Below are 14497 nucleotides of genomic sequence, written 5' to 3'. Positions count from 1 at the left end.
TTCCTCCAGTGCATCGTATGAGCAATGTCCTTCCAAACTTAGCGATAAAAGTTCTTTTATTGTTTCAAGGGAAATTGGTGATGACACAAATAACTGGTATCACAACTCGTTTATGGGGTGTCATTCAGCTTTGACAAGCTCCTAAATGGCAAAGAACCGAGTACGGGGTCGCAAGCATTACAACGCAAATGCATTGTATGTTCCAGTCACCCCCAACCTGCGGTTTTAAAGCTTTTGCAAATATACACCATTCTGCATGATCCAGGCACAAGGATAAAGAATAAGATATGACTGCAAAATCCGACTACACATGGTTTGTTTGTAGTCTGTAACCACGGAGACTCATAATTCTGTATAAAAGCAACAGTCACAAAAAAAGTAGGATTATTTTACATCAAAACTTCTTGCAAAGTTGATTCATTATAGATGCACTGAAGAATTAAAAACACACACTATAAATTGGATTTGACTTTTAAAGAATTATTTAAAAAGTAACTAAACTTTCATTTTTTTATCAAATAATTTTGTCCAACACGGAAAGTTATAAAACTTTGTAAATCCCTTTTAATAGGGGATTTGTCTTCATATATGTGGAAAAAAAATGCATGTAAGTGGTTTCCAATCTTCCTATCAGAACGTACTACTTTGGAGTATAGATGATGGCAGTGAAAGTGTCAGCACCTACGTCTCACTAAGGCCTCATGCAGACGTCCGTGGATCTCGGTCCAATCAAGTGCCCAGACCAGAGCGCGGACGGGCCGCGAGTGCCCAGACCAGAGAGCGTGGACGGGCCGCCAGTGCCCAGACCAGAGCGCGGACGGGCCGCAAGTGCCCAGACCAGAACGCGGACAGGCCGCAAGTGCCCAGACCAGAACGCGGACGGGCCGCAAGTGCCCAGACCAGAACGCGGACGGGCCGCATGTGCCCAGACCAGAACGCGGACGGGCCGCAAGTGCCCAGACCAGAACGCGGACGGGCCGCAAGTGCCCAGACCAGAACGCGGACGGGCCGCAAGTGCCCAGAACAGAACGCGGACGGGCCGCAAGTGTCCAGAACAGAACGCGGACGGGAGACCAGCGGCCAGTCCAGGTATTTTGGTGCATGATCGGACCCAGATACATGGACGTTTGCATGAGCTCTTAATCTGGGGAGAAGCTGCTGCAGGAGACTGTTTTGGAATGGTGCTGTCCCATCAGTGCCATGATCTGTACTCCAAACGAGGACGTTCTGATATCAGTGCAGCTGAAGGTGGGGAAAAGTTGGGATTGGAAGCCACTTGTATGGATTTTTTACAGGAATGAAGACAAATCCTCTAAAAGTGATTTGAAAAGTTTCATAACTTTTTATGCTGGACAAAGTTGTAATAAATAAAAGTTTACCTACTCCTAAAAGACATTATCACTTCTGGTCCTCCATTACTACCAGTCTTCGTTCTATTCATGTGCTCATGGTTGTGGTGTAAGGTGAGAGGGGCAATAAATGCTGCATAGTACATAGCATGCTATGTATAGATCACAGCACATGAGGATACAGCAGACCCTCCCTGGCATGTACCAGCGCACAATCCCAGACTAGTAATATTTATGGCGCAGAACGCGCTACCGGGTGAATAACGTGTTCTGAACACGCATTATACTTTACAAGATGCGGGTCTTTAAGATGGAGCACAGAGACGGTGGTTCTTTTGACATTGAATTAAAACAATTTGGACAAAATTAGAAACTGACAACTTTAGGGTACATTCACATGTAGCATTTTTGCTGTTGATTTTTCTACAACGCACGTGTTTTTGGTGCATTTTTCATGTGTTTTTGCAACCTTTTTCCCATGCATTCGAATGAGTGAAAAATACTGCAAAACCGCAGAAAGAATTGGCATGCTGCGGATTTAAAAAAAAACAAACAATAAAAATAAAATGTAGCACGTGAATGAGATTTTTTTTTATATATATGACTCATTTAGTTTGCTCAAACTGTAAAACACAGCATTTTTTGACTGAACAAAAAAAATGCATTGAAAAAAAAAAATTGTGCAAAAATGCCATGTGTGAACCTACCTGTAGAGAGAAAATGTCAGCAGTTTTTACCCTGCAAAACTAAATGCAGAAATAGATAGTCGACCAGGAGACACGCTTAAACATAACTTTCTTGGTCACAAACTAAGCTTAGTTGGCCACCTTTGGGGACTTTTTTTTTTTTTTTTTTTTACCCAAATATTGGGGCTAAAAAAATATTTTTGCAATTGGGTTTCTTTACAAATCTAGCCCCCTTTGACTTTGAAATTCTCTTTGTTTTCCTGCACATTTAACTTTGATGTGGTCTGTGGTCATAAATCAGCTGACGGGAGCTCAGAAAAGGACAGATAAGAGTTAGAAATGTTGTCCGAATGAGCTCACTGACTGATCCTCAGTTAACTCCTTCTGCAGCCAGCAATAGACAGTGCAACACATAGGCTGTAGAAGGCAAACAGTGCAAAACATTTATGAAAACCTTTTTGAAAATTTATTTTTAGCTCCAACTAAGTAAAAAAAAAAACGGACAACCCCTCTAATGTCTGCTAAATCCAGGCAGAAACTATAAAAAAAAGCTTCCAATTTACTGAAACTCGTTTCGGAGTGGAACCATAAAACACAGTGCTGATGCCTGAGGAAGGAGTAGGTTGCAATAAAACTGAAAAGCGTTGCAATACATTCGAAGTTTTTTATACTTTCCGCCTTTGCCAGCGGCAGCACCCGCCACCCGGGATCCACCGCACTGCTCTCTCTTTTACCAGCACTACGCGCAAGAAACTTGTCAACGCTTCCCGCTGACCGTGAGGTCTCACCTTTATCTAGGAGCCTACCGGATACTCCAGGAGAGTTGACTAAAAGTCCCAACAAACTACTCTCTGGACCTCTATGAGCATGTTATAAAGGGGGGGATGGGAAGTCAATGGACTTTTTTTTTGGGGGGGGGGGGATAATAATATAAGGTCCCCACAAATTATCAATATGGGGAAAATTATGAAACCTCTATATACAGTGGGCCACAGTAAAATCAGCAATAATCAGCAGATCATCAGATCCTATCATAGATGCCTTCTACTTCAGCCCAATAAATTAGTAGTCATCTCGGTGGCAAAGAATGAAGATGTTCTTCCCTATATCTCCTGTCCGAACCATCCATAAAAAGGGCTGACCCCATTACGGACACAAGGAGAAAGCTCAAGATTTCTTCACGCTGCCCCATTTTCTTGAGCCAAAGCAAAAAGATGGAAGCAACTTTCTAGTTTGGATCCACAGCTGAAAACCTCGAAAGACACTTTTCGGACATCTGTACCAATCGTGTACGTGTTTTTTCCTCTCTTGTTTTCCAGTAGCTTTTTCATATTTTCCTCTTCATGATGGTAACTGTTCTTTGTCACCGTTTGCTTTTTAACTTTTCTCTAGTTAATTTTTTTCCATCCGGCACTTAATCCGTCATCCCAATGGACTCGGTTGTCCTACATTCGCAGCTGTGCAGAAATACCGAAAAATCCACTTGGACTCCACCTTTTATGACTATAATAGGCCTTTGGCTCCATCTTTCTTGGGCTCAGAGCAGACAGGCAGAGAAATAAATGGAGAATAGAAACTCTTTGCCACTTCTCTTGAAATCCAAAGCAGCTGAGGAGGTGCGAAAAGAAAGGTCTTTCCTAATAAAATCTACTTTTTTCTCGCAACCCAGAGTCTAGGGTTCCTGGATGTTCACATGCTTCCGAAGGGGGGGGGGACATGAAACGAGACGGGAGAAGTTATCTTCTGTGCAAAAATCCCTTTATTTCCTGGCTACAATACAGACAGAATAGAGGAGGGTTGCTTCTGGCCAGCGGGTACTGTATCTCTGTGGCACTTCTTTGGAGCTTTTCAAATAAAGTCAAAAGACCTCTCCGCATGATCTCTGTCTAATTGGATGCCTCAGACTACGTTGCCTGGAGTCGTTTTCAAGCGGTGCCCTTTTTCTCTCCACCGGACTTACATTTTGCAATTGTTTTCTCATCTTTGGTCTTATTTGTGGCTATCTGAAACCAATTTCACCGAGTATTATTGACTAATTTGTACTACAGGACCGATGCACGATAAGGGCAAATTCTAAAAAGTTGTCTTCAACCCTGTTACTCCAAGAGCAAGGACCGATGGTTGCACCAAATTTGATGAGCGACTTCATTTTAGACCTTCCACCTCCACCTTGGAAAAGTGGAATAAAAACTGGGTGGACTTAATCCAATCGGCCAATTTTACGATATTTTAAACCAAAAATGGTACAAACAACGGGTCCGAGATTTTACTTTTTGGCTCAAAGAGGATTGTCACCGGGTGAAAGTGGCCAATTTTTGCTCTTATTTTATTCCCACTACTCCCCTGAGTACTCCGTTTTTTATCTTTTTAAAATCCGCCATACGGTTCCAGAGATATGGGACTTTTTGTTTAGTTCAAAAATTTTTCAATTTTCATGGTCTTTACCAAGGGGGTATTGCAGCCTAAAGACACGCCCCAGAGGATCCTGCAAGTCCTGCCCCCTTAGACCATAAAAATTAACCCTATAGAAAAAGTCCAACATCTTTGGAACCGTATGGCGGATTTTAAAAAGAAAAAAAGTGGCATACTCAAGGGAACAATGAGAATAAAATAAGAGACAAGACTGGCCACTTCTTTAATGACAGACAAGGTGTGTATCTTTTAAATTTGGAGCATTTTACCAAAGCGGTTTTTAGTTTAGGAATGGAATATGGAACATGAACCTTCAGCCTCAATAAATTGTTCCTCTCAGTGTTGTAATTTCTCAACTCTCGAGATGTTGCAGGGCTAGGGTCGGCAATGATCTGTGAACTCCCTGGTGGTCTGCTACTAGGAGAATGTCGGCAGTGGTGTAGCTTGAAGTTCATGGGCCCCAATACAAAATCTCCAATAGGGCGCCCATCTATCAAGGGTCTTTAGTGGGATTGGTCTTCTCATAAAGACCATTTTCACCCCCCCCCCCATCCCAATGGCATCAGGGTGTGATCGGAACCATGGCACCCACCATACTTTCCTCACTGTATTGGTTTGCAGTCTCTGGATGTTAACAAGAATGTTTGTTCATTCACTGATAGAAATCAGAGATCTTGCAAATGGACAACAAAAAACACAAATGGGACCATTTACAGTCATATGAAAAAGTTTGGGCACCCCTATTAATCTTAAGCTTAATGTTTTATAAAAATTGGTGTTTTTGCAACAGCTATTTCAGTTTGATATATGTAATAACTGTTGGACACAGTAATGTTTCTGCCTTGAAATGAGGTTTATTGTACTTACAGAAAATGTGCAATCTGCATTCAAACAAAATGTGACAGGTGCATAAGTATGGGCACCCTTATCATTTTCTTGTTTTAAATACTCCTACCTACTTTTTACTGACTTACTAAAGCACTTTTTTGGGTTTTGTAACCTCACTGAGCTTTGAACTTCATAGCCAGGTGTATGCAATCATGAGAAAAGCTTCTTAAAGTGGCCACTTGCAAGTTGTTCTCCTGTTTGAATCTCCTCTGAAGAGTGGCATCATGGGCTCCTCAAAACAACTGTCAAATGATCTGAAAACAAAGATTATTCAACAAAGTTGTTCAGGGGAAGGATACTAAAAGCTGTCTCAGCGATTTAACCTGTCAGTTTCCACTGTGAGGAACATAGTAAGGAAATGGAAGAACACAGGGACAGTTCTTGTTAAGACCAGAAGTGGCAGGCCAAGAAAAACATCAGAAAGGCAGAGAAGAAGAATGTTGAGATCAGTCAAGGACAATCGTCAGACCACCTCCAGAGAGCTGCAGCATCAACTTGCTGCAGATGGTGTCACTGTGCATCGGTCAACTATACAACGCACTTTGCACAAGGAGAAGCTGTATGGGAGAGTGAAGCGAAAGAAGCCGTTTCTGCAAGCACGCCACAAACAGAGTCGGCTGAGATATGCAAAAGCACATTTGGAGAAGCCAATTTCTTCTTGGAAGAAGGTCCTGTGGACTGATGAAACCAAGATTGAGTTGTTTGGTCATACAAAAAGACGATAAGCATGGCGGCAAAAATACACAGCATTCCAAGAAAAACACTTGCTACCCACAGTAAAATTTGGTGGAGGTTCCATCATGCTTTGGGGCTGTGTGGCTAATGCCGCCACCGGGAATCTTGTTAAAGTTGAGGGACGCATGGATTCCACTCAGTATCATCAGATTCTTGACAATAATGTTCAAGAATCAGTGACAAAGTTGAAGTTACGCAGGGGATGGATCTTTCAGCAAGACAATGATCCAAAACACCACTCCAAATCTACTCAGGCATTCATGCAGAGGAACAATTACAATGTTCTGGAATGGCCATCCCAGTCCCCAGACCTGAATATCATTGAACATCTGTGGGATCATTTGAAGAGGGCTGTCCATGCTCGGCGATCATCAAACTTAACTGAACTGGAATTTTTTGTAAAGCGGAATGGTCAAAAATACCTTCATCCAGGATCCAGGAAATCATTAAAAGCTACAGGAAGCAACTAGAGGCTGTTATTTTTGCAAAAGGAGGATCTACTAAATATTAATGTCACTTTTCTGGTGAGGTGCCCATACTTATGCACCTGTCAAATTTTGTTTGAATGCAGATTGCACATTTTCTGTTAGTACAATAAACCTCATTTCAAGGCAGAAACATTACTGTGTCCAACAGTTATTACATATATCAAACTGAAATAGCTGTTGCAAACACACCAATTTTTATAAAACATTAAGCTTAAGATTAATAGGGATGCCCAAACTTTTTCATATAACTGTATCTAGACTGTTGTGTTGTGCATCAGTCCTGATCCAAGGTTTGCTGGAGGAGGATGTGCCAAATTCATTAAGAGGCATGGGATACTTAATGAATTTGTAGTTTACTGTCCATCATAAACTTTACAGCTCCAAAACGAAAACAGCCTTCCTTCAGTATCAATGAGTAACATAAACAGTCTTATTCTTCAGGTAGAATGAAACATGCAGCGGCCTAACCAACCCGGTATTTCCAGCAGCAGCTCACATTTGTGTTAAATGTGTTCACCAAACAAACACCTCTATGTTTGGCTCCAGCACACCTCTCCTTGCAGAGCAAACTATCCAACAGCTCTGACTTTCTCCAGTTTCAACACACTCCACACTGCTGAGCTAACCCAGCTGCTGTTAATAGACTTGTAACCTCGTACTGAATCATAGGATCGACTTTTCCCTGCCAGGTACTGTATGGTTACTCACAAAACCAGGACCAAAAATCCAGTCACATTAAACTCTCTCAGTAACCTAGTGTTACTGGTACAGCTTACATTACCGACATCATCCAGGACCTTACAATGTGCTTTCCTACAAGTGATATAAAGTTATTGAACCCCATCCTGCACTGAATTTTCATCATTTTTTGGCCAATATAACTTTCCTTTTTGATTTGCAACAAATTCATCCAAGAATTTGCACCTTTTTTTTTTTAACGTTAATTTACTGATTCTTACGTCAATGTGGCTTTTCCAGATGTTTCAGACTGATTCATCAAATGTGACTTTTTAAAAATGTTGCGAAATATTTTTTGCGCAAACATACTCCAGTCCCCCCTACCTAGGAGTGATTATTTTTGCTTGTCTGCAATATTTTTGGGTTTAAATTTTGTGGAACGTAAACCTTTATTAGAGCAAAAAAGAAAAAAAAATCTAAAAGACAAAAATAAAGACTATTTTTGACTTTGTGAAAAATTTCATGAACCGCATGAAAAATTTAAAAACGTCAAAACAATAATGAAAAGTAACTTTAAAAAATGCAAATATTTACATAAACCTCCTTATTTTTGAGTTCTGGCACCCCACGAGAAAAAAAAAAAATCTCCTCTAGCCACTTGATTGGGCACAGGTCGACCCTGGAGTATCAGAACATCCCATGAAAGTAATCACTCTGCTTCCAGGGGATCTCGGTGGTGACATTGGCTGAATTTTTTACTTTACTTCTATTCGTTTGCTTGGAAGATGTTTGCAAAATGAAGCACCACACCCTGTTTATGTAATTTGTCTTTGCTGCACAGACTATTTTTTTCTTGTTTGGGCTCAGGAGAATACCGTCCTTTGTCTGACTACTGTACACGGACATAATAAAATGCTAACTCCGAGACTGGACAACTGCTGCACATGAAATTCCCACTCCATATCTGCCAAGAGCCCAGGGCCATGAAAAGACCTACTTTACAGTGGGTGAAAACAGCTTAACTCTTCAGTCATCACTCGATACTAAAGAACGCAGTGCACGTTCGAAACATGTTCGATGTCCTAGCATGTTTTGCCCATATCCACACGCATAGTGTGTTTTAGTGTGCTATGTATTTTTTTAACAATTTTTGGACTGAAAGCTGGATCGGTATCTCTTTGCCCATCACTCAAGCACTGGCAATAAGACTCTGGATGGATGGAGCAGACTCTCCTGAGCTGTAAAAGTTATAAAACTTATTGCAGCTCACATATGTGCGACACTTGTGCTGACTTCACGAGGCGCGGGGTTTCGAGAAGAAGCATCAGGGGTTTCTGCAAAAAATATGGTTTTGCCTATGACAACCAATTATGAATCAGCCAGAGGTCAGGAAATCCTCATGGGGAAAAGAAAGGTGGGGTACTCCGAATTTATTTGCCCAATTCTTTTTTTTTCTTTCTCCCAGGAGAAAAGCCATTGACAGACTTGAATGGTGGACGCTTACTCCCTCCCCCCCCATTTAGAACATGTGCATGCTCAACTGAGAAGAGCGTGCATACGCATAGGGGGCTGAAAGCGAAGGTGTGCATGGCCACCTTTACTATAGCCTATGCCATAGACATTGGATCAGACAGGCTGCCATAAATAGTATCCAGTCTTCTGCAGAGTAAGGTATGAATAGGATATTGAAATATTTTGGGAATTTTTCTTAACTTTTCGCGATACAATAATTAAACTTTCATCCGAGTGCTTTATTTTGCTATATTTTTTTCCGTATCTCCCAATGGAAGCTACAGACAATATATCGTAAGTTCTGCTCTACCGACAAACCAGTTTTCACATCTAGATGGGATTACTCCTTTTATATGAAGATTTATTACGTCCCTCATCTCACACGCCGGTATTAATCCAATATGCGTTGGACTAAGATGTGCCAATTAGGAGCGGCGCACCTCTTAATAAATTTCGCACATCCTTGCTCCAATTTCCATCCAAAGTTTTGATCAATTTGCCATACCGATGGTCGGTCTTACCCTTTCCTAATTAATGTTGCTCATTCCCCCCTTCCATGTGGCAATAAACAAGAAAGAGTTTGCAAATATGGAGTTTGCCAAAATTTGCAACTTTTTTTTTTTTTTTTTTTACACCAATCGCAAAAGTAATGCAAAACGACAAATTCTCCCCTTACCGTTGGCTGAATATTTAAGCAATTTTCTGCTCTATGGTGCTAGGACTTTGATGAATGAAGGATGTAGCTATAGAATTACAATCCATATACAACTTTTAGGTAGTAAAGAAACAAACAATCAGCTATAACTTCCATTGCTTTGATTGATAGTGTACCTGCTGATATGACACCCAAATTTACCCGTTGATTGTACAAAGCTATGTTCGGTGTGCAGCACTTTGGAATAGGTTGGCAGTAAACTTTTCGGAGCGCAGCCCCCTATATGCCATTTTTAGGTGCAGAATGTGACCGTCCGCTGCCCCCACACACTATTTCTTGCAGTGCAGTTTTCCACTTCTCCCTTTTGTCTACTCCCCTAATGATTTCCACAGCTATCTCCAAATTGCCCAGGACCTTACGAGAACTCTGTGAGAGGATGGGGTCTCGGTGAGAAGACCAGAAATGACCACAAACTTTATAATTAGAGGTCACAACCAAAACAAGGGGAAGCATAGAGTAAAAGTGTTGCCTTACCAGAGGAGTGTCTGCCTGCAGTCCCTCTCCCTGACTTTGCCTTGCAGATGATGACTTCGAGATCCCTGCCAGCTCGCTGGGGCTAGAGATGGCCAGGAAAGGAGGAGGCTTGGATGGGAGTAGGAGGGGTAACATTAGACAGTGTCAGATGGGGAGAGCAGGATTTCGGTGGAGCTGCTGGAAAAGCCAGGACTTCTGTTTTTTTTTTGTTTTTTTTTACTTGCTGACTTGGATGTGTTGGAAGGAGCGGGTACAAGGTTTAGTGATACATGGTCTTCTGTTAATAAATAATGTTGCTTTAGAGAACTAGTCTGGTAACAATATAATACCGTAGTGTCCAGTTCCATAACTAGGCAAATAACATTGATACAATTTATAATATTTATACATAAAATTTATTATATATATATATATATATATATATATATATATATATATATATATATATATATATATATATATATATATATATATATATATATATATATATAATCACTGCACAGTATCCAAAAACCAAGCCAAACTAAGTAGACACCTCCATATAGTGCACATATAATACAGTGACCAAATGACAGCTCCACACATAGTAATATAAACAATGTTTAAGTAATACCAGGGGTGTAACAATATAATCCCCTAGTGGATTTTTGCCACTGGAATTTAGGGGGGCCCAAAAAGTCCTTTTGTCCATATGATAAGACCAGTACTATTAAAGACCCGCGATCGGTGGAGACTCCAGCCCTTAAAATGCTCAGTTTTTGCTCTTCTTCTATTCCCCTGAGTACGCAGGTTTGTTTTTTTTCAGTTCCAGAGATATGGGCCTTTTTATTTAGTGCTTCCTCACAGTCTCCTCAGGGGCTGCTCTGCATAATTACCCTGTGAGTACAGCCCCTTTGGTAAAAATCATAAAATTTTCCACTAAATAAAAAGGGCCATATCTTTGGAACCGTATGGCGGATTTAGAAAAAAACAAGAAGTGGAATACTCAGGGGAGAAGCGGGAATAAAATAATAGCAAAAACTGGATCATTTTAAAGTAGTGACAGGTCCTTTTTAAAGTTACACCACTGATACCTATGTGGCCTCAGGTGCCAGGCCATCGCCCCAATCAGCAAGCACTCCTACATCCGGCTTTATGCATCCTGTTTGATGCCCCTGAAGCCTGCTCTGCTTCACCTGACTTGTCTCTTTAAGTCACGAACCTTATATTAATTGAAGTTAGAACTGCGTAATGTTTCATTTGCCCTGTAGTGGCGCTGCAGGGAAGTTGAATATTCATTGCAGAGTGTCATCTTAGATTAAAGCTGATCAATCACGGATTACATTCTCGGACCTTTCTGACAAGGAACTGTCCAAACCTAAAAACCCTTTTAACTTAAAGAATCTCTAGCAAATATAAGTAGCTGAGTGAAAAGTAGAGTGTCACCAGTACTGCCATCAATACAGTTCACACAGGGCTTGTCATACAACTTTTAAAAAATCCTGTACATGAAATCTGTTGAGTACCTAGGGAAAAATCCTCAATCCAAATGTCTAGGTACAAGGAGGTACGAAAGTTGGGTGGTTGCCATGATATACGTATCTAGATTTGGATGACAGTTCACAATTTTCCTCTGCATTGGCTGCTTCCTACATCTGCTTGATTAGGACACAACTATGAACTGTGACAACAGCTTAACGACAGTGTCTAAAGGGAGTCTATGGAAGTCTGAAAACTTTTTTTTATTTTTTTTTACAGGTTCCTTTAGGATCCCTACTTTATGATTTGCACTGAAGCGCCCCTTGTTCACTATCACTGTGTTACGCACCTGTCTCAGCTCCAGAACCGGGCTCTGCTCCCTTCTCCAATGACCGCTGCCATTTGCTGTGCTCCACGTTGGGTTTCACAAGTTGCCTGGAGTCCCCTTGAGACATAATGACCTAAGGGCTTTTAAGGCCGATTCTGACATGCCTCTGTGTCTGAAAATTGTACAAGCCATGTGTTCAGATTCCTTGTTCTATGGCGTTTGCCACCATCCAGCTTTCTTCAGCTGCAATCTTCTCTGCAAACTAAATGGCACGGTGTCGGGATGTGCTGCAAAAGGCCCAAGAGGAGGGAAGTTTGTAGAGACAAGCTGTGGATGTGAAAAATCGTCATGGCATCTAGACAAGATGGAGGAGAAAAGAATGAGAATAACTCCAATCAGAGTAGAAGACATCACGTATAAAAAAAGTCTAAATGTTTTTTGTGATACTGACTACAGTACATCTCATCAGTACTATGTTTCTTGTATGGCCCACAGTCTAATGATCACTGGTAACAACAACTCCTAGTATCTCTCTACCATTGTTAAGGACATATGGGGAGTTGTAAATTTATGTGTTCGAGTATATATAACAGGGGCTGGCCTGACATTGCAAATGATCGCTGTACTAAGCTTGGTGATGTATTTATGTACTGGTGGTGGTTCTGGTGATGTATTCATGTACTGGTGGTGGTATTGGCAATGCAGTCATGTATTGATGGTGTTAAAATAAGGAAAGAGTTAATGTGTACAAGCCTGCCAAAACCTCATAGTTTGAGGAATTCTACTTCTCAAACAAAGACATACTGAAGGGGTTTCACTAAGCTGGGTGGATGTAGGGAGTGTCTGTACTTATTATGGAGCTATGAATTCTGTTTTTTGTTACTATTTTAGAAACACCTACATTTATGCATGAACTGTATGTATTCACTGAGCATATACAATAAAGTGCTCAAACCATTATTACGTGGAGATCTTTAGAAATCACAAGACTGTGTACTTCTGTTGGTCTCACCAGCACTGGAATGCGTGAAAACTACTCTGACGATGGTGATGTATTCATGTACTGATGGTGGTTTTGCTAATGTATTCTAATACTCATGGTTCTGTGTTCATGTTGATTGATTATTGTTTTGGTGATATATTCCTGTACAGATGGTGGTTCTAGTGCTGTGTGGGAGCCAAAACCAGGTGAGGAACAATCAGATAAAAGGTATAATAGAAACAAGAGCATCAATTCAGCATTTATCATCCACGTCTGGTTTTGTCTCCCACTCCTGAGAAAAAATACTGACCGAATACTGACCAAATACTGATAGTGGGGCTGTGGCCTAAAGGTGACTGTTGTGTTATATTCATGTACTATTGGTGGTTCTGGTAATTAGGGAATGTGAGAACACCTTGTATTTTGTAGTATACAGGAAGAAAAAGATTTTTTCACCACCAGGCGCAAAACAGTAACAATGCAGTGACATGACAAGAATCTGCATAACTAATCATATGCTAAATAGTTGCAAGTCAAATTTATGTATGAGATAGCCAAGATAATTGTCTATAAAATTATGGTAGTCTCACATTCAAAGCAGCAGTGGATGGTGAGGTATGGAGCCTGAAAGTCAAAAGTTCAAAACATTGTTACACTTTTGCTAATCAGTGTATTCATGTACTGATGGTGGTTCTTGTGCACGGTGGCGCAGTGGTTAGCACTGCAGCCTTGCAGCGCTGGGGTCCTGGGTTCAAATCCCCCCAAGGACAACATCTGCAAGGAGTTTGTATGTTCTCCCCGTGTTTGCGTGGGTTTCCTCAGGGTTCTCCGGTTTCCTCCCACACTCCAAAGACATACTGATAGGGAATGTAGTTGTGAGCCCCGATGCGGACAGCGACGATAATGTATGTAAAGCGCTGCGGAATATGTTAGTGCTATATAAAAATAAAGATTATTATTATTATTTCTGTACTGATGGTTATAGTTCTTTAGAACTAGCCATTCTTTTGCATGTTAGTAAAGGCAGACTGTGTGGCAAGGGGCTGCATTTTATACACCATGCAATTGTCCTTTCTGTTCTAGAAATCAATGGGCAAACCACTTCACTATACACACAAACACGCTGTAGTGTTGATTATGTAACGTCTGAGCAAATCTCAGAGGTCTAAGAAATAACTCAATTCTCAAAGTAATTTTCCTACAGTAAAAACGTGTGAGACAGATGATGGTGGATGTCCATCTGCTGCAGTAGTACTAGAAGTCCCAGTGCAAGTTTAGAACTATATCAATGCTTTTTGAAGTTCATCCTGATCCTCCTGGTTGATGAATAGACTAACAAAAGTGCTACAATGACTACTTGTGTAGCCAGACCAAGGCATATCTGATCTCTTTGGGAGGTATGAAAATACGAGTGACAACTCCATCATGGCTCGTTCTGCCAAAAAAAATTGTCTGAATGTTTCTCATTTCAAAGCAAAGGGGGTCTAACTTTAAAAAGTTCCAGTCCGCTTATCTAACATATCTATTTTACAAAATGCTTTAATACTGAAGTTCTCCTGCGCCCCCCCCAAAAAAAATTCTGCAATATCTTTAATTAGAACTTTGATTGTGCTGTTCCTCTGCCATTCATCCTGGAAATTTGCCCTGCTAGTTGTGCTGGAACTTGCAGTTGCCCCAGTTTTTAGACCTCCCCTATAGGGTATGCTTAGGCATTGTTGTCTTTTTTTGCATGATTGTCACTCTCTGGGGGGCTGTATCTCGTTAACAGCAGGCTACGTGCCTCCTTCAGAGT

The 14497-nt window shown here is 41.0% G+C and overlaps 1 protein-coding gene across 1 annotated transcript in view; it reads right to left on the bottom strand.

The window, feature by feature from the left end:
• Positions 1–10084, bottom strand: part of LOC141172322 (protein kinase C and casein kinase substrate in neurons protein 1-like) — a 42726-nt gene extending 32642 nt beyond the window's left edge. The window contains exon 1 of the mRNA XM_073656401.1: positions 9938–10084. The gene's annotated coding sequence lies outside the window, so the exon portion shown is untranslated. The remainder of the gene's footprint in view (positions 1–9937) is intronic.
• Positions 10085–14497: the final 4413 nt, after the last annotated feature.

The sequence above is a fragment of the Phyllobates terribilis genome, unplaced genomic scaffold (genome assembly GCF_046119375.1).
Source record: "Phyllobates terribilis strain yellow unplaced genomic scaffold, ASM4611937v1 Scaffold_12__6_contigs__length_324123572, whole genome shotgun sequence".
NCBI classification, from domain to species: Eukaryota; Metazoa; Chordata; class Amphibia; order Anura; family Dendrobatidae; genus Phyllobates; species Phyllobates terribilis.
The sequence above is the reverse complement of the archived record's forward strand: the minus strand, read 5'-3'. Positions and strand labels throughout refer to the sequence as shown.